At 34.4% G+C, this 25,591-nt stretch overlaps 1 long non-coding RNA gene across 2 annotated transcripts; it reads right to left on the reverse strand.

Moving 5' to 3' along the window:
* Nucleotides 1-117: 117 nt before the first annotated feature.
* On the reverse strand, nucleotides 118-22,021 carry LOC137410204 (uncharacterized). Of its 2 annotated transcripts, none has more exons than XR_010981019.1 (8): nucleotides 21,884-22,021; nucleotides 18,211-18,267; nucleotides 16,399-16,455; nucleotides 14,233-14,365; nucleotides 11,144-11,260; nucleotides 9,674-9,787; nucleotides 4,201-4,338; nucleotides 118-731 (listed from the first exon to the last, which is right to left on the reverse strand). It is a non-coding gene; the product is annotated as an uncharacterized lncRNA (long non-coding RNA). The 2 variants fall into 2 exon arrangements; XR_010981018.1 differs by having other exon boundaries at nucleotides 118-2,311.
* Between the last annotated feature and the right edge of the window lie 3,570 nt (nucleotides 22,022-25,591).

The raw sequence follows: 25,591 nt of genomic DNA on the forward strand, positions 1-25,591 counted from the left end.
ATGCAGTAACATTGAACACACTGTGCAGATTGCATGCATGTATATCTAACTCGCATTTATCAACATTGGTCAGCATATTTCTTTAAAAAAGCCCAAACTTACTCAAAAGGAAAAAAATTGACTCTTTAAGCAACCCCATCAAGGAGTTGAGTTTATAGAAAAGGAAAGCTCAATATAAGTACGTCAAACAAATTGCTCAAGTGAGTGCAACGGTGACAAATAAAACATTCTTAAAACACAATGAGTTTGTATAAATCTAAAAGTCTTTAGTGCAAATGGAGCAACCTATCAAAAGCAGGCCAAACAGCTGTTACATTACCAAAAGATTAAAAATCAAAGCATTCACAAGAATACCATAAAACATTTATCAACAAAAGTGGACTATTTTATTTCTGTCAAATAAAGCTGTAGAGCTTCAAAACACTGAGCTCTATAATTGTCTTGCAAATTGTGCGACCATCTCCTAGCACCTCAAAGTATAATGTGTGAAGTTGTGGTAGCTGTAACTAATGGCTCTGCACAACGTTTAAAATATGATTTTAGCTAGAGATCTTAGAAGCGATTCGCAAGAGAACTTTGTTGATTGTAGACACACCCAGCTACAGAAAGAACTTTAAGGTTGGATGTCATTTCAGTCACTGGATGCCTTTTTGGAAATTGAACATCAACTTGTCGTTTGAAGGTTAGGCAATCTAGACACTTTTCCTCCACTGGTAAATATGCTGCTCTACCTGCAAAGAAACCAGTTATTAACCTGTTAGTATAGTTAAAAATTAGGAGAATGTTGAACACTACTCATTTTACAGACTTTCCCAAGATATCAAACCAGCTTTAAAACAATACTGACTAAAAAGTGTGCTCCATCATGTTGTTTTAGAACGCTTAGGAGATTGGCCAGAAACTTGAAGAGTAGGCTTTTGCAGCTAGCTATATTGGTGGCTGTACTAAATGTAAGTCACACAGAAGATGCTTTCCTACTGAAACTCTGCATAATTATGTTTGCCCTAAAGAGATTGCAGTTCTCACTATGTTGATGTTATGCCTAAAAAAAATTAACCTAGTAAGCCTTAAAAAATTCTTGTTTCGATGTTGTTAACACAAGTTAACTCAATAAAAGTAAAAAACAACAAACATTATCATTAATGCTTTCTTTTAAGCTAAAGCTTTTTTGTCAAACTATTAGGTAAGAATGGTATCTTTTAAATATAAAATGTAATGAATAGTTGGGTTAAGAAAAGCTTTATTTTACAAACTAATAATTACAGCGTTACCATTCCTCTTATTTTTAAGCAAAATGCACCAAAATCTACAAAATTTTACACATTCAGCCTGTACTGTGATGAGAATCGTGTCTGTCCATATAAAGCCACCGTTGGATAATGAAAAAATATTGCATCCCGCTGGATTTGAACTTGCAACATTTACCTTGCTAGATTGACACTACAAAAACTATGCTAATTAACCTTGTAATAATTTGCAATATTTGAATGCATATTTATTGCAACTGATAATCTTTTACAGCACTCTACACTGCCAGGGTATTTGTTGGTACAAGCCAAGTTGATTCAAAATCTTGAGCTGAGTAAAATTCCTAACTGTCTACGCGGTCAATTTTTTCCATGCACAGATTGACTATGAATTGTATAAAAGTCCCTTTTCATTCAGTTGGCCTTTAACACTGTAAGGTTGGTGTGTATGAATATGCCTTTCACTGCAATGCATACATGTACAAATTAAGCATAGGGTTACTGCCAGGTTACTCTGCAAAGCAGAGTTGTTCTCTCGTGCACTCAAAACAAATCCTAAATATTTAGGATTATACATTAATCATTAATTATATAGACATTATTGAAATTCTTTAAATAGTTTAGAAGTTTCTATTAAAACAGATTTTCAGCTTTTGTTTACACCATTTAGTCTCTGCTTATATGATAAAGCTACTCCTTGCCATTAGCATGTCTGTGCAAATGCACTCGTTTATAACAGTTCATCTTCGTAGACTATTTGAGATGACCAAAATAAATTCTAGGTCAGCTAAAAATTTAACTCTGATGCTCATATCAACTGATTTGACAATTAAAAAACATTCAGTTTTGAAGGTAGTAAACATGAATTTGGAGATCAAACAGAAGGTGAGGTGAATAAAAGCCACAAAAGACAGGCTGATACTTGTTGCGGCTAGCTAACAAAGTAAAATCAGTGTCTGTATGACTTATCATTTATCCATCGTCGGGAAGAGCTTAGGAGCAAGATAGATTTTGATGAGACTAGATATCATGACATTCAGCTTGGTATACAGACGGTCTCCAACCTACAAACGAGTTACGTTCCGAACAATTGTTTGTACAGTGAATTTGGTCGTAAGTTGCTTCAGTGCTATATTTTGTATTATACCTTAAGCTTAAGGCCTACATGTATATAAGTATATTGAAGGTTTATATTAGTATGTTTAAGGCTTGTATAAGTAACCTGTAAATTGGTTTGTACTGAAAAAACTTTTTAATAAAATGGAGAGAATACTGTGGTGGACGCCGGGCCATGACACAGCATTTCTTATTGATCGTATGTGTTGTCCTTTTTTATTATATCGTTGTTTTAATCGTTATGCTAGAACTTATCTTTGTTGTCCTTTTTTATGTGTCGTCCTTTTATTATACCGTTGTTTCACTCGTTATGCTATTGTTATATCTGATATCATGTTATAACACTATCATTTATCGTCACTTTTATTGTTGTCATACCAACTCGCTAGCGATCCTATTTATTCACCTTGTTAGCCGGTGTGCTCACCGTTTGCCGTTAGGACGGAACAGTTGATATTACTGAATATAACGGAGCGCTCTTATTTATTTGAGCAGAGCAGATAGATGTACGCTCCTCGAATAGTGAAATTTCCTTCGCTAATAAAAAAGCTGAATGAAACTACACACACTCTCTTCTTTTTATTTATTAGTCTAGATCGTGCCAAGTAAAGGTCGGCAAACTCCTTTACAATACATACAGGAAAAATAAAAAAGTTCTTTACGCACTGGAGATACGTTCACACACTAATGCCCTGCAACAAACTGGGCAGAGGAAGGTGGATGCTGGGTGATGCTTCTATGTAGCGCCTCTTTCTGCCGCTAATAAGTCGGTAATACCGTCGGTATTATCGATGAATATACGCGCAGACCTGTTCGTATGTACCGTTGTGTGTAACTCGAATGTTCGTAAGTAGGAAACCGTCTGTATTAACACTCCAAAGCTTTCACTGATAGATCCCCTTCAAATATTTCTGATTTCTTGCGAGGCGAATCATTTTACATATTTTTGACAAAAATGACAATCTCTAATGACAAACTAGTTTAACAATGTATTGGTATCTATAATAGCGAACCCTATGCATCTCATCATTGCTCAAGTTTGGCAAGAATGTAAGCGATATTTTTAAGGACAACTATGAAAATTTTGTTAAAAATTTTGGAAACTTTCACCAACTTGACACTTTACCCTATATGGCATTACTTATGTTGGTCAAACAAAAGCTTTACATAAATTATTTACATTGAGAGGAATTTGCGTTATAATAGGTATACATGTACATTATAGCAAAATTTGCTGTACAGCTATTCCAACCAGATAAAAATCTGACCTATGCCCATACTACAAAAAATTCATAATTTGAGTTAAAATACTTGGATTTAAGTTAGAATATGACCTAAAAGTCAATGAAAGGAACTTAAGTTTACTTTTCACATAGGAAACAAATACATTATGCTTATGAAACAATGCAAGTGTTTTGGCCTTAAAGTTTGGCTTATTAATGTATATACTTAAAAACATTACTTTTTATTTTGTGGGTTTTCACTGTCCACAAAAGACCCTGGTCCCCGTTAATCCCGAAAATTGAATGGTGACTGCAAAAAACAGCTATGACAGGCCGAACAGGATTTGGAACAAAAGGTACATTTCTCACAAACAGAGATTGTAAATGGTACAAAAATGCAAGTTAAGCAATACGAGTGTCATTCAGAGTTAAAAAAAGCTATAGCTTGTTGCATACTATTAGATACATCGCCCAAATACATATTATTGAAATTTTCGGACTAGCACAACATTTTTCATCTCAATATTTGTAAAATACATCTAAAAAAATATTGTTTTTCACCAAGGTTCATTCTATGTCACTCAATATTTTGGTGTTTTGACACTCTAATTTACCTTCACTAAGTTCCTTTGTCCGCTCTCCTCTGACCAGAAACCTCCCCAAATATGTAAGCTTTTGTAACCTTGAATCGCCAATTCTTTAGATAAATTTTCTAGCACCAGAGTGGGTGCAGAACATGTTATAGCAACACCCTGCAATTAGTAATAACAAAATAGAAATATCACATTTTTTGAATGGATGATTTTCCGATTTAAATTAAACTCTTTTCATAGCTAATCAATTGAAAGCTCATTGCTTGCTGCAAAAAAAGGAAAAAACTGAGCAAGCAGAAGTGCATCTGATATTTTAGCTTATGACTCTCAATCCCAGCTTTGATATTTGTCACCATTGTGATTTGTAGGCAATAGAAAAACGCGAGTTAAGCAATGTAAAAACTTATTCATATTCTATTAAAAAAAAGGACTTCAAATATTGAAGTGGTATTTCAAAAGCAATTACTCATTCGTAAAATTGATAGTCAGTAGTCTGACCCTGATCTGGACTTGGCTTTTAGATATTATTGCAAAGTAAAGTTTAGAGCTGGTCACCATAGGTTTTAACTGTGAGTTTCAGTTCCTATCCCAGACAATATGCTTACATATAGTCTGTACAAGTGCTATCATCAGTGGACAGGCAACCAGAATGCAAGAACATGACAACTATAAACATGCAATAATACTTAGTCAATACTAAGAATGATTATGAAGTTTAAGAATATTAATCAAAATTACGTACAGTGGCACTCGCATACCGTTGTTGCTTGAAAGGTATGTTTCCAAAAGAAAATCTTGTCATTTTTCTAAAAGATTACTAATGCTTAAAGGTTGACTTGCAACAAAATTCACGCTACAGTTATTTGGTATCAAAAGATTCACCATGTCTTACTCTGTTGTGTTGCATGTGCAATATATGTAGAAATGTGATAACATGCTCTTAAAAGCTCAAAAGCGAAAAGTTAATCGCCGCCATCACGAAATTGCCGAAGATTAGAATCCCGTTCCAAACATGGGTCAAATGGAACGTAGCTCAACAAGATGGCTTTTGTTTACACTTTCATGCAACCTCATTCATTCAAATATTTTCACAATTACACTTCACGCATTCAATAAAACGATGTCTATTGTCCTCAAGCATCTGTTTCCTCATCACTGTATTGATGTCACTTTGAGCACCGATATCTCAAAACCTACCGTAAAAAATGGTTTAATTTTTAACCTTAGCTCGAAGGAATGCATATCATCATCTGATAAGCATGACAAGCCTGTTGGTCACCTGTGATAGTCAAAAAATGCTGCGGAAATTATGCGCGCTGTTTGGCAGGAAGCATGGGTCACATGATGAGATTGCGACTAGACGATTAGATCAACCCAAAACAAAATTGTAAACTAGCGAGCATCTATATTTGGTAAGAGCTCTTTGGCGAAACCCAAAGTTTATGTCATAAATTAGTGCTACAAGAAGTTTTATATTGAGCCTTTTACGGAACTTACAATTCATGTGAGAAGATCACGTGTCAAAACAATAACCAAATCATTTTACTATGTCAGAGAAATGAATTGATTCCAATCTACGGCGGTTTCGGGATCGCGGAGATTAACTGTTTCTTTTTTAGCTTTTAAGAGCTTGTAATCACAGTTCTCCATATTTTGCACACACAACACAGCTGCAGAGTAAGCCATGGTGAATCTTTTGATACCAAATAACCGTAATGAAATTTTGTTGCAAGTCAACCTTCAACAAGCAAAATGATAACAAGCTCCAGTACCATGCATTGACAACTTGGGCAGCTAAGTCGTACATGCAAATCAGATGAGTATTTTACGGTATTTTGGAAAGGCCAATAATTAACCAATATTTGAGTTTTCATCAAATTAAAGTACATTTAATGGGCCATTTTAGCAGCGCAAAGAAAGCACATTTCTGATGACCATTTGCACCAATTTAGGGCAGGTAGTAGGAGTGAAACAAATTGGTTCGACTTATTTTAGTCAAAAATGGATACAAGTATTAGCCAAATGAAAGTTTGTTACGGAAAGTTCTATCATAAGAACATAATTTGAAATAAATTCTATAATAAACCTCTTGCAGTTGCTTCATTTTGTCCTGCAAACACATTAAAATCTGTAATAGAAAACAAGACACCTATACAAAATCAAAACTGGTAGCTAATTTCTGTTAGTGATGACATATTTTTTATTGTAGTTCTACAATAGCACTATAAGTTCCAAACAGTGCATTAACTATTGATATGTGTCATGATCACAGAATTCATGGTAAGTCGGGATTACAAGATTTAGCAAACACAATTTTGATTCTAGCCTAATTGCAGCAGATTATATGGTCAAAAAACTGAAGCACGTTTACCATTAGTGCAAAAACATAGTTCCAAGAAAACTGGTATTAAAGTTTGAGAAACGAAAACCAATGTAAAGTTTTGTTTACATTTCAAAACGACATAGCAACCAATATCAAGATATTGTGATATTTATCTAGATTTCTGTACTTGGATCCAAAAAACTATGCTGAATTTAAAAATCTAAACAGATTTTAGCTGGTTGTCAAAGAAATAGCTGTATATTTATAAGAAAGTGTATTACTTATTTTTGCAGATATTAAAAACAGCTTGATTGTATCGCGATATTGGGCACACCCAAATCATCAACAAAATCTTTAGAAAATTAAAAACAGTAACATATTGCACACCATCGGTCACTATATACTTCGACCTTGCAAACTCGAATAATTATTCTCATAACTAAATCTGATTATAATTTCATAAAAATTGAATAATTATTCTTATTATTAAATATTGTAGTAATCTTGTAAGAATCGTTAGGAAAATATCACCACAACTCCCTTTACTTTCACTGCTTTTGACATCAGTTAGAATACCAAAGTACTCATTACAAGCATCCAAAATGTCAAAGTTACCTTTAAAATTGGCAAAAAAGAAACAATTATTTTTAGCGGACACCATTTTTCAGTACTTCTTGTTTAGCATAGCAACGGTTTTAAGTTTTTTTTCGATGGTAAAATACTTTTATTGGCTAAACTGACTTCAGATTCAGAAAGATCATTATTTGATTGGTCCAGACCTACAGGTTACAAAATTTGTTACCAATATTATAAGTTCAGTTGGTGCAACTTCAAAGTCGAATAACTCAACTTCGTGATTTGCGACTTAACCATGTTTTCTGTGACCGCAACCCATATGATCTACCTGCTGATAACTTCAACTCCTTTACTACCAAATGGATCTCTCTACCGCGACATAAGTGTTTCGTGAAACTTAATTTCTAAAAGAGTGTATAAATGGTTATAACTTTACACCCCAATTGTTTATTAACAATATTTTTATAGCAAGTTTGTCAGCATAAGTTTTTATGTTAGTTCATGCCCCCAAAAATATTACAAACGAGTTGTCGAGTGAGAGGGACCACTTTTCGTCCAATTTGAAATTACTGTGAGGTAAGCACAAAACTCTAGTCGGATGATTTATGAATATTATTAGTTTACATGTTAATTAATCTGATGAACATAATTACTCTCATTAGTACTATTGCTCAATAAAGTTGCTCAGTCTATAGATCTGAAGTTAGTAACCATTTATGGCTGTATTGCTTCTGAAATTACTGGTCATCAGTAAGAAGATTTCATAAAACAAGTTTTTGCAAAGCAAAACTATGCTCAGGTTGTAAACGCATTCTCATTTGCTCAAAATATGCAAATAATAGCTTTTTTCAATCAGGTATAGATGTAATAAGATAATTTACTAATTAATCAGTAATCGGAAACAATTTGTACAAAAGCTTGCTAAAGCCGCATCATGCAGCACTTGGCCATACAGAAACACATTGCCAAACGAGCTGTACTATTAATAGTTTAAGAGTTCACACTGAAACATCTTCAACATAAAAATAAGACATAAGAAATCAGTGCAAAAACTGCTTCGTATTACATTTACTTCATGCCTTGTTGTAATTGAGTATCATACTGCGTGCACAATTAGGAAAAATGGCTGCAAGATCAAAATTTAGTAAGTCTTTAATTTGTTAATGAAGCCGTGATAAAAAACAATTTAGACAATTTATGCAGAACTTAAATGCAACTGCATTTCATCAGCATTTTTATAAGCAGGCTTAGTGTAAAAAAAACAGAGTAAGAGCCATACTACAAGTTCATGAAGTTTTGAACAAATTGTTACTTTACCCTTCAATATGTTGTAAAATGCTAAGACAAGGTTAAAAAATTATGGACGCTGTTGGAAGAGAGAACGTTTCAAATGCCTCTAGATTTCATAAAAAACAGCTAAAAATGATGGCCAGGGTTTTTGAGGACACTTTTATTTGTATGAAAGATTGGTAGATAGAACATTATTACACAAACAGACAATTCCAGAATTAAAGCGCAAACATTGTGGCCATAAAGGGTAAATAAAAATTGTTTCAAAGTAAAAGCTAAAAGGCTATTGTGCCTGGTAGTAGTAGCATCATTACCATATCATTTTTCTATTGAATAACGTAATACACTTTTTATTAGAATAGAACAGACTTTGGTACATTAATTTGTCCTACATGTGATGGCTCTTATTAAAGACCTAATTTTCACCAATGAAGTGTGCCCTCAGATTAAGATGACCCTATTTATGAACCACACCGCCTATCAGAGTTTTTTAACATACACATTAATCAGCAGAAGGTTTTACGCCTAATGTTACCGACAAAAAATCTAAAAAGTGTGTTGCAGTATGAGCTTGGTCAGGTTCTCATCCTCTTTTGCTGATACAATAGGTAGCAATGAGTAGTCCATTTTCCAAAGGTTTATTTATTGCCCATTTCTAAAACCTTGGTAGCTGTAAAGGTCTAACACAGCTGTTTATTGCAATAATAAACTGTAAAAACAAAAATAATGATTCTCAAAAAACTTTGGTCGCTGTTGGCTGTTAACATGTTTTCTATTAGTTAGATGCAGGATGGCGATTGGTTTTTTCCTATTAGGTACACATATGACCGGCTAACTAATTGCCTACTCACTAATAAGAAATGTTTTGTACAAATATTTTTTAGCGCATTGCTCTTGGTTATAAGCGTACATTGTGTTGAGCTGCACTGCGCAGCCTGTTGTACGCACTCAGTTAATGGACTAGACCAAAATCTGATTGTGTTTTATACTTTTTCCATTCGGGAAAACCCAGGCTACACTCATTAAGAAATACATTCAATCTTTAAAAAATGGTTAATATTTTAATACTTTGATATTGTATTTGTACAATTTAAATATCAATTGTACATGCCACTCCATACATGGTTATTTTGCTTCATAACTATTGTTTTACTGTTTTTTGCGGATTGTCAGTGCTATAGTATTTTAGTGTAGCCAACTACCCAATGTAATGACTGCAGTCTCCAGAGCTCACTTTAGTCATCAAAGCCCAATTTAATTATCAGAAGATTAGGACTACAAAAAGTAGAGGACTCATCAACTTACCCTTCAGTTTTTCAAAACACTTGTAGGCCAATATGATTAGTTCTGTGAGAACATGATTAAAGAACAATAGTTCTGCGTGGTGAGCTCATCTTCGTTCTCCAGATTAAACAACTTCTACAAAAGAACAAAGATTTTAACATTGTATAAAAAAATAAGTTGATGAGGACTTTATGCACAGAGTCTATGACCACCTTCAATTTGGTATTGGGAAAAATGTTGAAAGTGAGCTACCGTTAAACCTATATTTGAATGCACCTTGATTTGATTGGCACCGCTATTTGGGACCACATCAGGAGATTGCTTTGAAAATCGAGCGCCATCTTTTTAATGAACGCCAACTCTATTTGAGGAGGTAAGTTACCTTATCAGTATATGTATAGGTTTAGGTATATTCGCCTTTTGTGAAAATATAGCAAGGAGCTTTTAAGGTCCAAACACACTAGGCGATTTTATTGCAAGCGTCATGAGGGCGAAGATATCGCTGGTGCGTGCATAAACACACTCGAGCGATTTACTAGTAAAATCATATAATGGGCACGCTCACAAACTGCCAATAAAAATCCGTATCATTAGTTTTTTCGGAGTTGTTGATAAATTTAGGCCAGTCAAAATGTCGTCGTCTAGGCTACAACATAAACAACCTCCACATTTGTTATTAAACCTATCTCCCTTTCAAAGAGTGTACACTGCCTACACTACAAGAAGACAAAAGAAAAACGATTCTTGTATTTTTAGCTGTAATGTTTTTACAATTTTTTATACATATTTTATTTTGTAGTGGTTTTTCATATTTAATATATTAAATATTTACCATTCTCAAGATGGTCAACCGGCGCAACGATTGACTCCGGATGTTGGTTTTCAACTCGTTTTTTTTTTAATTTTGTTATGATGGACAGAACTGGGAGTGCTATTATTAAATTCATGAACAATTGAGTGTTCGTTCTGAAGATGTTTCGTAACAAAATAGAAAATTGGAGCTGATGTACGTTGTTGAACATCGGTAAGAAATAATTACCCGCCGTAAAATTACATTCTGGTAAGAACTAACCAATCGAAATGCATCTCGTTAGCAATAAAGTTGTGTAGAGAAATTCTAGCTTTATCGCTCTGCATGAACACGCTGAGTGAATTTTAACGCAGATTAGCTCTAACGCAATATCGCTCTAATTATCGCCTAATTTGTTTTCACCTTAAGAGAATGCTTCAGCGATAACACTTGTTCTATTGAGTCAAATATGCTACAAAGCAAAAAATTACTCTGAATTTGTTGTCGGGTTTTATAAAAACACCATTATCAGCTTTTCAAATGTCCTAACCGCCAGTACATCAGCAGCCATAATTAAACATTGTCCCAAAAGCAAGCGGCCTCAAACTGCCTAAAATATCGTACTAATCAAACATTCCATTTTAAGTGGAAAGAAAATGGGATAAACTACAGCATTGAAATTAAAGCACTCTCACACTCACTTCATGAACAGTTCTGTCAAAATCTTTACTGATAACTCAGCTTGCACTTTTATTCCATAAGTGCCAGAGTCACATCTAGGAGCAATAGGTCGGCTTTGCGCTAGAGGACAAGCAAGGCTAAAAGTGATAAAAATTAGATAATACACAATAAACTTTCAAGTTCAATTAATGATGAGGGAGCAAAAGTATCCTACATGGGAGCTATTGCACACTTTAAACATGATACTTGTACCTCACAAACTCACATGGTCTTTTAGAGTAAAGTAGATGCTCCTATAACGTATACCTCCTATAGCATAAATTCTAGAAAAAGTCGGGCAATTTTGTGAAGTTTTTGCTTCGTACCGCGTAAAAAACTCCATATAACTTAAAGTGTATCATCGGGCGAGTTCTAAAGTTTGATTTGAGTGTTAGTCTGTCTCGCCACACCTGCGAGAAAAGAAAGCGACATACAGCGGTGTCAAAAAGTATTTGTCCACCTCAAACCTCACTGCCCATTTTAGGTAAATTTGTTGTAGTAGTCATGTAGAGGGATTAAACCCTGACAAACCATGCATCATTTAAAAGTAAATTAACATTAGATCTTGTTGACACCATCAGTAATAAAATTACGGTTAATCAGGGATCAATAATCATTTATAGGCCAATCAATGTGAATCAGTGCTTATTAACTCATTTTCAAACGCAATATGACATTATTAATTTTCAAGTGGAATATTATCACAACAATAAAGATCCTGTTGGACAGCATGTGCAGCAAAGGTTTACAGTTTTGCTTGTTAAAAGAGGAACAGCTAGAGATCCCAGAATTCATACCAGCGTCAACATCAACCATGGATAAGAAATGTGTCAACGACCTCATCATTCGCCTGCTTACGATGGGCAATCTGAGCAATGAAAAATAGTGAAGAAGCTTAGAGTATTTCAATCTAAAGAAAATTAAGTGGTAAAGAAATGAATGCAGCATCAAACCACCAAAGATCTACCATGATCAAGGCGTTTGAAAAAACCAGCTGTCCAACATGATTGCTGGTTTCAGATTATGAACACTCTAGCGCTCGTGAGGCTTGTTCACAGCATGCCTAAGGCTGCAGAATGGTTATAGTCTGCAAAGGCTACCAGATAAAATATTAAAATGCAAAACAACACCAATGGCTTTTTTCTGGGCCCATAACAGTACAAAACTGTTATTTTCAATTTAGAAAATAATTAAAGAAGAGATAATAACGAAATTTGCGATAACATATTTTCTGGTATGCAGTGTGAATTAGTAGGCAGCGGTTGATACAATAGAAGATATTTGGCAATTTTAAAATCTAGTTATTTCTATTTTTCAGCTCATTAGGATTGTTTTGATACAGGGTTTTATGTATGCGGTGCAAAATATTTCAAATTATGATGAATTTATTGCAGTGCTACACTTACTTAAACAGGCAGACAAAGATTTTTTCCCAACACTGTACATAAAGCATTATACATATAATACATACAATTTCCATGACATTCTGACTCTTGTGATAATTTGTCTGAAGTGACAACGGAACAGAGAATAGGTACATATAGCAGTGCAATTGTTGATAAATACTTTAAGGCTATTGGTCGGTGCATCTGAATGTCACGAGTTGGAGTTGCAATCTTGAGCTCTTAAGAACGAATAGATGACGAAAAGGTACTATCGCTTTTTTATAGTGAAACTATTTTTTCTTAGTCAATTGTTGTAAGTCGCTGTCGCGTCAAACTATGCGCTCTTCATCAAATTATTGTTAAATTACCACAATCATGGTCTATTAAACCAATGAGGTTGATCATGAAAAGTTGTCGATGAAAACCAATAATACAGTTAAGGCACCGCCAATACATTCAAAAGAATTTAAGTCGGATTCTCACATGAGCGAGTTTGGAAAGGTCCTGAAATGGTTTAGACAATTTACATGTATGTTAACATTCTTATAATGAAAAATCCTTATCATGTAAACGTTCCTAGAACTGATAATCTCATTTTAGCAGCGCCTACTGTACAGTCATGTCTGATATGAGAGCAAAATGCATTCTGGGACAAAAGCTCGCAAGTTAATTTTCTTAAAGTCCTATCTCAAAAATGTTTTTTATATAAATTAACTAAAGATAAATTATTGTGTTGCCATCCTCTAAAAAACTACCAATAAGAGATATTACAATGAAAAAATACATGATTTTATCTATTCATGCTCTATACCCATGCCCCCAAGGCTACAAATACCTATGTAAAGGTTATGGTCTGCATTAAAATGTAGCAGTATTATGTACAACATAATTTTGAGTAGTGGCAGTATGCAGCAGTCCATACAGTAGCATACCGTATGGAGTTCTTACCTTTCAGAGAATCATAGCACTAATGATTGTGAGAGAGAGAGACCTGATGCAACACGCTTGGTACGCTACACTTTTGTGGCATCGCATAAACAAACTTAAAGTATAAATTTAATATAACTGAATTCAGCTTAATAAAACATTCTTGAAAAAAACGTTCTGATCTTATATTAGAGCTAATTCTATTTTTTCTTCATTTTAATTTTTAAATCATCTCTTTCTGGCTGGTAACTTCTCGATTTGCTTATACTCTCATTTTCAGCCAACCTTTTTAAAACAAATCTGAAGCAGACCTGACGGGAAAACCGAGTGATGTAGTTTCCGTAACTGGCCTTTCGCATCTTTGGGCATTTAGTGATACATCAAAAACCACCTTGCAAGCTCGCATCTCTAATTTTCTAGAATTTCAAGGCGAAAGTGGGTAGTGAGATAGTGAATGGTACAGAATTTGTGTAAACATAAATTGCTTGAATTCTTAAATCTATTTATTGGTTATTGTTATATATATATATCAATATATTTATTTTGAAGGTTTGGGGTAGACTGACGCAATCTTCTGAAGAATCAATTGATTTCCTATAGCCGGTTTGTGTATTGACTCGTGTTCGCTTCAAATTCTGTATCATTTACGATTTTGCTAGCCATGAAAGTTTATTATAAGTTATGACTAATGTGTTGAGAGTATATGGGAGGTCATTAAGTACAAAGCCCATCAAGTCAAGTAGTCAATGATGACTTACCAGCTGTTCAAAATTAGGTTGGGTACGTGTCTAATGACAGGGAAGAAGCGTTCAACTGACATTTATGATCTACTCATCGCCAAAATCTTCCGGAAGACAATGCAAGGAAGAGGACCTTGATGACCGCCCAAGCCTATATAGATGAAAGAACCGTGAGTCACCACCAGTTTGTATGTCAATGAATTTGATATAGAAATACATAAAGTGCTGGTCAAATGAAAAGCAATACACGAGATGTTATGGATGAATAGCTATGCAAATGGCTTTGTGCTAACCCTTGGTATGAAATATTACCCAAGCCTGTGTCATTAGACAGCAACCACATTTGCTAGTTAAAGCTCTAATTTTCAAATAAATTAGACAATGCTATGTAAATACATGTAAGATAATATCATAGTTGTTAAATATAAATACAAACTTGTAAAAATCCATGATACGAAACCGAGTTTTAACCCGTTGATCCTTGCTCGATCTAATCAATGCGTGTCAGTAAACCTAGACAACATGTCCAGCAATCCGAAGTTATTAATTTTTTACCAAATATAGCTAAACGTGCTAACAATGCAATGATATTTGGTGAAACAGCAGTACAAAACGTCGGACAACCTACAGCAGATGTCATCAAACAGAAAAAAACAGTATGTCACCATTATTCGGGCTAAAACTATAAAAGTTCGCATGATTTTAAACACTCATTAAACATTTACAGATAATATTCATCCATAGCACACTCATCATCCTTTCATGACTCAAAATATACTGGAAATTTATATTTATTATCATAAAATTCCACATTTGTATCACAGTCATTTATGACCTACCAACGAATGAGTCATATTGATTGTTTCGCGATATCATTCTAATAAAATGTGTTATTATAATGAAAGAAGTAGATAAAGATAAGTGAAAAATGTTACAAATGGAAGTGAAATTCAGAATCTAACATCCTGCGAAAAAATTAATTTTATTAGTTTTTGCTGTTGCTTAAAAACATATTTTGTAAACAGAACCATATGGAAGCCTGTATTCCGCCATTAAGGTTTCTGCCACAGCCTACGCAATTCCGTAATACCAGCTGTGAGGGTTCAGAGGGCTAACATTGATGAGATACTGCATTATTTACTGTTTTGGTTAGTATTGTTCCTTATACCTAAATTGTAAAAACAAATGAAAAATAATTTTCTTTTGTTTTGCAGGTACAACTACAAAAACATTGACAACAAGCATGATAATCTCAAATCAGAAGATTGGAGACTAAAATTATAAAAACACTACACCATTCTATGTCATTTTAATTGAACAAGTTGAACTGACTGAAACATGCTACATCTCCGGTGTTTTTTTGTGTAAAACCTAACTTAATACATGACACCAGCATAGTCAGCGTGATATTTAAATGCAACTATAATTATTTCCCGAGTTGCATTAGTCCATAGCAAGCATAGTTGCTGAATATTGCACATCTTTTAAGTGGAGTAAACCCAGCACTTATACATTCTGCTCAAAGAGTTCTTGTGCCAAATCTCAAACTCAGCAGTCAAAATTCTAGCCAACAAAATAAAAATACTCAAACTTTTAAATATCAAGATTTGAGAGAAGATAATTCCCGAATTTCCAGTGAGTATAATACTACTTTTTACTAACAAAAGTCAACCAAAATACCATGAGAACAGTAATACACAGTGTGGGTAAGGGTAGTCGGCTAGGCTATTAAAAACTAGATGAAATCATAATTGTTATATACAGGGTTTAGCTTTATAAGAGGGTCAGTATGGTGTAATCTCAAGAGTTCAAAACTTTCAAGTTGGAAACATTTGAAAACATTGAAATCAATATTCAGAGGCTAAGCATGACACTAAACCACAAAAATTTTCATTTTAATGTCATGACCAGAGCTATATTGATTGCTAATTATGATTTTTGTTATGTGGGTCTACAGAAAAAGCTATCTTAAATAGTACTCCACCCTTTCCTATTATAATTAGTTAAAACAATATGATTTTTAAATTTCTTGTTGGCATGAGTAACAGTAACAAAATAACAAGAAAAGAGGGCGTTCAGCTAAAGACTAAGACACAGTTGTTATCAAAATTATAGAGCATATAATTAAACCCTGAAAATAAAATTGAAACAGGAGTCACACTGTTTTATCTTGTCAGTACATACCTGCAACCAAAAGCAAGTCAGGCATCATAGCATCATTACGAAACACGATTGCAGAATCTACAGAAAAAAAAGACAATTGATGGTGAGCATGCATTCATGTTGACCAAGATAAGTTAGTCAGTACATCACAAGTTAGACAAAGACACACGAGTAACGCAAGTAAACAAGTGCCAGCGAGGTGTTGACAGTGGCTGATGGGATTAGCCATTTCTCTGAACTAAACAATCACCAGCCACGCTATTACATAATGCCATACACTCAGCTATACACGAATGGATGTTTAAATAATGCTAGCTACTAGATTATGACCTTTAGTTCTTGAACTGGGTAATGTCTGGCTCTGAAAGCTAAAGCTTGCAAGATACAAAAGGTGTCCCACAGCACATTGGAGAACTATCAAGCAAATTCAGTCATTGATTTTGCTAATGCTGCACACAAATTTGTTGCTAACTAGCATATTAATGTGTATACAGAGAGCTTAATTATTTTGCATGTATCTGTATCATGGTTCAAAAGCTAAGCTTGCTGAAAAATTATTTAGTAATTCATATCTACCAAAGCATTATGAATTATAGCAACTCTCGACTACTGCTAATCGCTTGACATTTCTACAGTTTCTTTGGCTTTTATGACTACAGAGGTTTTCTTGGTTTGCGATTAGGTTATCTGGAGTGTTCTTGTCCCTGCATGCACATATATCTTTTTTGATCACTCGAACCTTATCTCTATCTCTTCTTCGAGTACATAGAACAGTTTAAGTATTGTTCAATATATATACTTAAATTGTAATTTTACAGGTGAAAATAACTTTTTATCATTTTGCAGGTAGAACTACAAAAAACATTGGCGACAAGCGTCAGAATCTCAAATAAGAAGAATGGAGACTAAAATTATAAAAACACTACACGACTCCATGTCATATTTAATTGTTCTAGTAGAACTGACTGAAACATGCTATATCTATGGTGTTTTATGTGTACAACCTAAATTATTACAAGACACCAGCTTAGTCATCATGATATTGAAATGCAATTATAATTATTTTCATAGTTGCATTAGTTCGTAGCAAGCCTGGTTGTTGAATATCACATATCTTTCAGTCCCAGTAAACCCAACATTAATCCATTCTGTTCAAATAATTCAAGCACCAAATCTCACACGCAGCAGTCTAAATTCTAGCCAACAAGATAAAAATACTCAAACTTTCTAATTACAAGATTTGAGAGAAGATAACCCCATGAATTTTCAGTGAGTTTCACTCCTAGTGCCAAACCCTAATTTGTACTAACAAAAATCAGCCACAATACAATCAGGACAGTACTACACAGTGTGGATAAGGTTATTCGGCTAGGCTATTAAGAACTAGATGAAATCATATTTGTTATAGACAGGGTTAAGCTTTATAAGAGGGTCAGTATGGTGTAATCTAAAGAGTTCAAAATTTTCAAGTTAGAAACATTGGAAAACATTGAAATCAATGTTCAGAGGCTAAGCATGACACTAAACCACAAAAATGTTAATTTTAATGTCATGACCAGAGCTATATTGATTGCTAATTATGATTTTTGTAATGTGGGTCTACAGAAAAACGCTATCTTAAATAGTACTCCACCCTTTCCTATTATAATTAGTTAAAACAATATGATTTTTAAATTTCTTGTTGGCATGAGTAACAGTAGCAAAATAACAAGAAAAGAGGGCGTTCAGCTAAAGACTAAGTCACAGTTGTTATCAAAATTATAGACCATATAATTAAACCCTGAAAATAAAATTGAAAAAAGAGTCTCACTGTTTTATCTTGTCAGTACATACCTGCAACCAAAAGCAAGTCAGGCATCATAGCATCATTACGAAACACGATTGCAGAATCTACAGAAAAAAAGACAATTGATGGTGAGCATGCATTCATGTTGACCAAGACCAGTTAGACAGTACATCACAAGTTATGGTGTGTTTACACTGGCCAGGACCGACTCCGGTTAGGTGCCAATACTCTGACTCAGACCGGTACCTCAGACATTTCACGTATGGGTGCCAACACCGACTCCCCTTTACATTGCAACGATCAAACCATTTTTTTCGGTACCAACAGCCAATCACAGCGCTTCGCCGTTCTGACCTTCACCCAACCACGCAAAGACGAGTACACATAAAAATCAACGCGTTTGATGTGGAAAATTATATACTAGTACTACACTATTACTACTGCTCCTACTACTACCGCTAGAAGCAACTACTGAATGCCGAATGGAATCTTCCGATGACGATTAGATTTTGTTGATGGCAGGATCAGCTGCGGGAGCTCTGAGAGTCTGTATTATATGTAATTATATGTTTGTATATATTTTATGTCTATAAATATTTTATTATATGTGTTTTCCTTTTTATTATAGCCTTGTTACTCGTTAGGCTACCAATTGTCGTCGTTTATGTTGTCATATCAACGCACTAGCGGGCCTAATTATCGGCCATTTAAACATTGTTACCTGGTGTTCCTACTCGGTTCCGTTAGCCGGAACGGGCAATTTTATTGTATATAAGGGCGCAACGCTCACTTAGTAGACAGAGCGAATGGCCGTACGCTCCTCGGCTAGTAAATTTCCTTCGCTAATAAAACCTTGAATAAAATCACACTCAATTTATTTCTGTATGAAATAATTTAGATCGTGCCAAGTAAGGGCCGGCAAATTCCTTTAAAGTAGTACATGTAGTTGAACTAGTAGTAGTACTAGTAGTAGTCATACAACTGGCTATTCACTTTTAATTAATTTAAATAAAAGCTCACTATCAGAAAGAGCACTAGGGAAAGTTTAATGACAGTCTCCTAGCCTCTCATTAAACCTAGCCCTTTCGTTTCATAAACTTAGAACTGCCATTAAAGCTTAGGCTCATTTAATCAGAGGCTCCTAGCTTATGATTGGCTGATGAGCTGCTGGGATTCACCGGACACCGACTTTCAAATCAGCACCAACACCGATCTCTCTGCTCACACCTACTCATCAAATTGGTCTGTGCTCGACAAAATGGGTGACAAAATTGGCCAGTGTACACGCACCATTAGACAAAGAAGCATGAGTAATGCGTGTAACAAGTGCCAGCGAGGTGTTGACAGTGGCCGATGGGATTAGCCTGAACTAAACAACCCCCAGCCATGCTATTACATAATGCCATACCCTCAGCTATATACAAATGGATGGTTAAATAATGCTAGCTACTAGATTATGACCTTCAGTTCTTGAACTGGGTAATGTCTGGCTCTGAAAGCTAAAGCTCACAAGAGACAAAAAGGGTCCTGCAGCACACTGGAAAACTATAAAGCAAATTTTAGTCATTGATTTTGCTAATGCTACACACAAATTTGTTGCTAACTAGCATATTAATGTGTATACAGAGAGCTTAATTATTTTGCATGTATCTGTATCATGGTTGATTAGCCAATCAAAAAAATGTTCAAAAGCTAAGCTTATGGCAAAATAGTCATTTTCTCTTAAGTAATATCTGCAACTGGGAATATTAATAATATCATTCAATAATATAAACATCCATGGTAAAAGATTTTTCTCATGTCATGCGTATCTAATATCCTTCACAAAGCCTTGTTAGCAAAGCTGATGCTACATGTAGTTCTAGCATTATACAATGTTGCTCATTTTACATCCATTTTTCGTCCTAAATTTCTATACTGAAAAATGAACTACTGCTAACTTTTGCCTTGCAATGGAAGCTTTGATAAGGATATGGTACGGAAATAATTTTTGTATGAATATTACAATATAAATTACAGTCAAACATGGATAACTCGGCCACGGATAGCTCGAAAACATGGTTAATTCGAACAGTTTCTTTGGTCCGTTCCCACGTAATGATAAATTGCTATAGATAACTCGAACTCAACACTGTTAATTCGAACTGTTTTTTTGCCCAACAGCTACCGAAACGGCCTATTCAAAGCCATAGAGGTAAACTTCATCTTTTCGTAATTCATAAGCGTCGTTATTACCACCATCGGCAAAATATTTTTGTCAACGACTTTTCTAAAAGTTTGGTGAAATTTGATTTATACTGCGATACGATGAATAGCACGGGCTAGCCGGGTCACCCGCGCAAGAATTTTCGCCACGCACATACAAAACAAAAATCGCATGTTGTTTTGTATGTGCGTGGCGAAAATCCTTGAGTGCGTGACTCGGCTAGCCCGTGATGAATAGTTTTCCGACGTTGATTCCGTGTTGAATCAACGTCGGAATGTTGAATGTTTAAAACGTCTTAAAAAATGTTGTAATTAAACGTATGCGTTGTCTGAGCTACAAAAAGCTATTCATCGTTTGACCTAAACACAGAATACGTGTGTACATTCAATAAGTATCTATTAAAAAAGCGTGAGTGATATAGAATGTACCGTAAAACCTCGTAAAACTTCTAATTGAACTGCCTCGGAGTGTTGCTCTTAACGAATCCCAGGTAAAGTAAGGTAATCTGCATAAACTTCAAGAAAAAACGGCAAAATTGATCGTGGGTAAAACCCCAAAAGAAAAAAATGTCTTTTCTTTTGAGCATTTCAACAACGATCAAGTTTTGCCAATGTCAATCTGAAAAACGTCCTGGCAATAACATCACCTCAAACAACAAACCAATCTCAAGTGATAGAAAAATCTCTATACTTTTTCATGAAAACGTTTTAAACTTTACATTAGAAGCATTTAATTTGAAACAAACCATTTGTGCTTTTGATTTATATTATAGTTTGTATATGTACATGTATCTACTAATAAATAAGTAAATATATGGACTTGTGACAGTGCTCTGATAACTTGAATGCTCTGATAATTCGAACACTTTTGCTCGGTCCCTTGAAGTTCGAGTTATCCATGTTTGACTGTATATACCATTTCACTATTCAGTTCTTAAACATCCTTCTGTAAACCATATTATTGAAACAGTTGCTGTACATTTTTGAATCCCTTGAAATCTTTAAAAAGTCGAAAAACTCATCATTCGCGACCTTGAAGCTTTAATGTAAAGCATGCATCTAGCAACCAGTTAGCAAGACAACATTTTTCTGTAATCCATATCTACGGAAACATTACCAAGGATAGCGACTCTCAATTCTTGCAAATCACTTGACATTTCTACAGTTATCTTCAGCTTTTAAAACTACATATGTTGTCTTGGCCTGCGCGGTCAGGTGAGTTTTTGTACCTGCATATTTTTTGCTCCCTATAACTTTATATCTAAGCATTCATAACAGCCTTTCTCTTCTTTGATTTTCTGCTTTTCAGTTGTTATACGACTAACACATATATAAAGTCAGAATGACTGCGTTAAAAACATGAACATGAAATAAATGTTAGGCTACAATCATTCAGGCTTCTAATAAAAGTCCTAATTTTTTGTTACTTTGGATGAGTGACAACCACAAATTCTTTAGTTCAATGTAATCCCCAAGGTACATGGTAAGCCAGAGCTAAAGCATAAGCACACATACCTGCTACCTCCACTATCTGTCCTATTTCTTAAATAGAGTTTTAGCCTATCCTTGTTTGTCTAAATCAGAAACTAAAGCTAAAAGCCTGACTGTAACGAGATGGAATGAGGTAGATTTACAGCCTTACTTAGGCCTGGTTCAAACCAATATGGCATCTAAGACACGCGTGACAGAGTACCTGTTATGCAAGCGATCGCTCATGGACTACAAGCTCAGAGTGCTCGACTATTATGTCCTACAGAAAGAAATGTCGTCATTTGCGCAATTAAATTAATTTGATGCCCATACGCAGCTACACAATTTGTTTGCTTTCCAGCTGTTGCATACATAATGAGTCGAGATTACGCAGCTGTCCCCAGGTCTGAACCCGGCCTCACCTTAGCATGCGCAGACAAAGGAGTGCCACACTGATAATTTCAAGATAAGATAAACTTCACTACAGGATTTGTAAATTTTTGATGGTTTTAATTTATACGCTACCACGTGCACAATAATATATATATATATACAATATATCATTATATTTTTAAAACAACAACTGCAAGAGACTTGCCAAATCATTAGTTTAAAAGGCAATGATGAAAGCGGGGATGAATTTGAGCACAAATTTAAAAAACAATATATGCATAGTGCATAAAATGCTTTAAAAAAAAAATATTTGAAGCATATAGGTGTCTTTTAATGCTCTTTAAATGCTTTCTGGAAGGCTCACCTATCTGGTATGTCTATGAAATTTATTTTAAGACTGCAGGGCTTTCTGCAATGCTTTAAAACAGTATACAGTTCACAAGCTATCGGCATGCTTAATCCATCATGGCTAACTGATTGTCAATGACAGTAGTTTAAAAACACTGCTACATTAGGCAGCAGTAAAAACTTTTGTTAAATCTTTTCTTTTTCAGTTTAATATATATGATATCTGAGTAAATACAACATCTTTAAAATTTATTGAAAGCCTTTTACTAAAAGCATTGGAGTAAGTAAGAACGTCAAAGTTCAGAGTGACAGTGAAATGACATTGCCTTAATTAGTGTGTCTCTATCAAAGCCGGGCACTGCTACACTTTTGCTGCGTCATTTGCTGTTAATTTCTCTCATCCTTTGTCCAGCTGGAGACACTCCATAGGTATTACGTAATTACTCTTGCATTGAGGGTCTGCTGCGCCAAATTGGACATTCACTGATCCCCATAGCTCGTTGCTCTGGAGTGATTATTTCTAATCACAATCATTCTAAACATAGATGTTTGGATTCATCAAGTTGAAAAACATTTAAAATCGCTAATTGGAAATTATGCAACTCCTATTAAAACATACATGATAATAATTGAAAACTACCGTATGATAGGACAATCTTGTGCCAACACAATCTGTTTGAACTATTATAGCAATAACAAGTAACAGTTATTAGCGGAGAACATTAGCTAAGAGAACATTTCAGGGGTTGATGTAGATCTGGCCATCCATAGGAGCTTATTTGAGAATTGAACAATGAACCACAGTTTGAATGCCAGGAGTTCTAATTGAACAGGCAACGGCTGTCTAAAAAGATAATAAAACTTATGAAAGGTTGGGAAGTTAAAAATGAGCCTAGCTTAATCATTCTCCAAGTTTGTGATGACAGCTCACACCTAAAAAACAGAAGAACATTGTTTGGTTTAATCCAAACTTGTAAATACTAATGATTGGATCCGATAAGCGCCCCTAGCCCATATAGGTTGCTGTTTTTTAGGTTTGGCTAACAGCTGAAGCCAAATAAGTAACTAATGTATTATTATTATTGTACCAGAAAATGTGGCCAATATCTTATTATTGGGTTATATAACATCTATAATAGATGTTATATAACTCAATTATAAGATATTGGCCAAATTTTATGGCAAAAATTTCATTAAGAGTTGAAAAACATGTTTTCTTGAGTTGTTTGTGATAGATAGCCAAGCTACTTAATTGCAACGCAAATAAATGGCATTTTGTGCATTTCAAAAGCATAGTAGCCAGAGCTAATGCTTTCACTTTTACATATACAGTTAGGTAGTTGGTATAATGAATCAATTTGGGAGTGGCTACCGGTTTCTGTCTAGATTGCGTAATAGCAAATGTGCTGAGGTTCTACCGTTCTGCTATGTCATACTCTGAACGTTTGCTGAGCCCTAGGTTTGTTGTTGATCTGTATTTCATTTTCATAACAATAATTTTATGAGCCTATAAATCTGGAATATTTGATATAAAAAAATTTCATAAAAGGCTTTTATAAATAGACTTGGAAACAATATTTCAGTTTGTTTTTATAACTTTTTTGTGCATCGATAAAGCGATGTAAAGTACAATCACTACAAAGCTAAAACAATCCTCCTCAATATTTCTTACTCTTACAAAAATATTACTTTCACTACCATCAGAGTCAGTGCTGCTATTTTTTGTCGGTTTAATGAAAAAAAAAGTAAATCTGAATTAGCTATAATATCATCAACATAAGTAATTATCTGTTGTCTAATGTAAGTTATGTATCTTGGTCTACTAAAATTCACTAAATGCCTCTCATCTTCAGCTCTGTTGTGATACTCTCCTTTACTGTTAAAGCATACGTAGCTCACTGACTCCAGCAAAACAATGCTACTAGCATAACTCATCAACGACAAAAACAGATACAAAAACCACAGCATAATTGCTTTATAATAGCATACCATAACATACCTTAGGCAAGACTAACTAATGACGAAAAACATCATGAATACTTTAACAGATGATTGAATGTGAGCCAGTGCTAAAACTATTATTAATGACATATTTAATGACAGACTTAATCCTACTCTGCTTATGATAGGTAATCCAATTCACATGTATCTCGGAAGGTTCTTACATAAAACTTACACAATAATGTTGGTTTTTTCGGTTGGAAATTTCCAAACAAAAATTTAAAATTATTTTGTGATTCAATGCTAATTTTATACAACAAATTTTGGACAACATTGTCAATACCATAAAAGTCCTAAATATCACTGGTTATGTTGTCAACGGATAATAAAATCAGGCTACTACGCAATTACTGGGAAGTTCGCGAAAATGCGCAGTCGACCATATATTTCACATAACTGAGCATACGGCAGTGAAAGCGTATACGACACTGTATATTGTTAGTCATATGTATATTTAGTGATCGAATCTTAGGAAAACCAGAAACATGAGTGTACCAGGACCTTTGAAATTGAAATTGAAAATTGAAAATTGAAATCCATTGAAAACTACCAACTAAAAATGTATAATGGTAAAAATTAGATTTAAAAAAAACAAAACACCAAAGGTAATATCAATTAGCTACCTATAGGAAGTGCAACTTTGGCTTTTCCAATCGTTGAAAGAATATACAGTAGGCCTACATTACGAGCTCCTGCAGCATAAATAATATTTTCCAGTGAAGTTTACAATATATTGATTGTACAATATAAGAACAGTAAAATACATGTGAATTGCACAACCCATTCAAAGACCTTTCCAAACTGACCTTTCGGGCATACAAAGAGGAAAAACTTGACGTATTTTTTTTTTAATATGTGGGGTGTACTGTAACTGCAGTAATATTAGGGTGCATTGACAACTTTTCTCTGTTTTTGATCAACCTCATTTGTTTTTTACCATTTTTCAGTACTTCCACAATAACTTGGGGAGCGCACATCTTTGACATTCATTTACAACGATTTACTAATTTT

Source organism: Watersipora subatra, unplaced genomic scaffold, assembly GCF_963576615.1.
Source record: "Watersipora subatra unplaced genomic scaffold, tzWatSuba1.1 SCAFFOLD_187, whole genome shotgun sequence".
Taxonomy (NCBI): Eukaryota; Metazoa; Bryozoa; class Gymnolaemata; order Cheilostomatida; family Watersiporidae; genus Watersipora; species Watersipora subatra.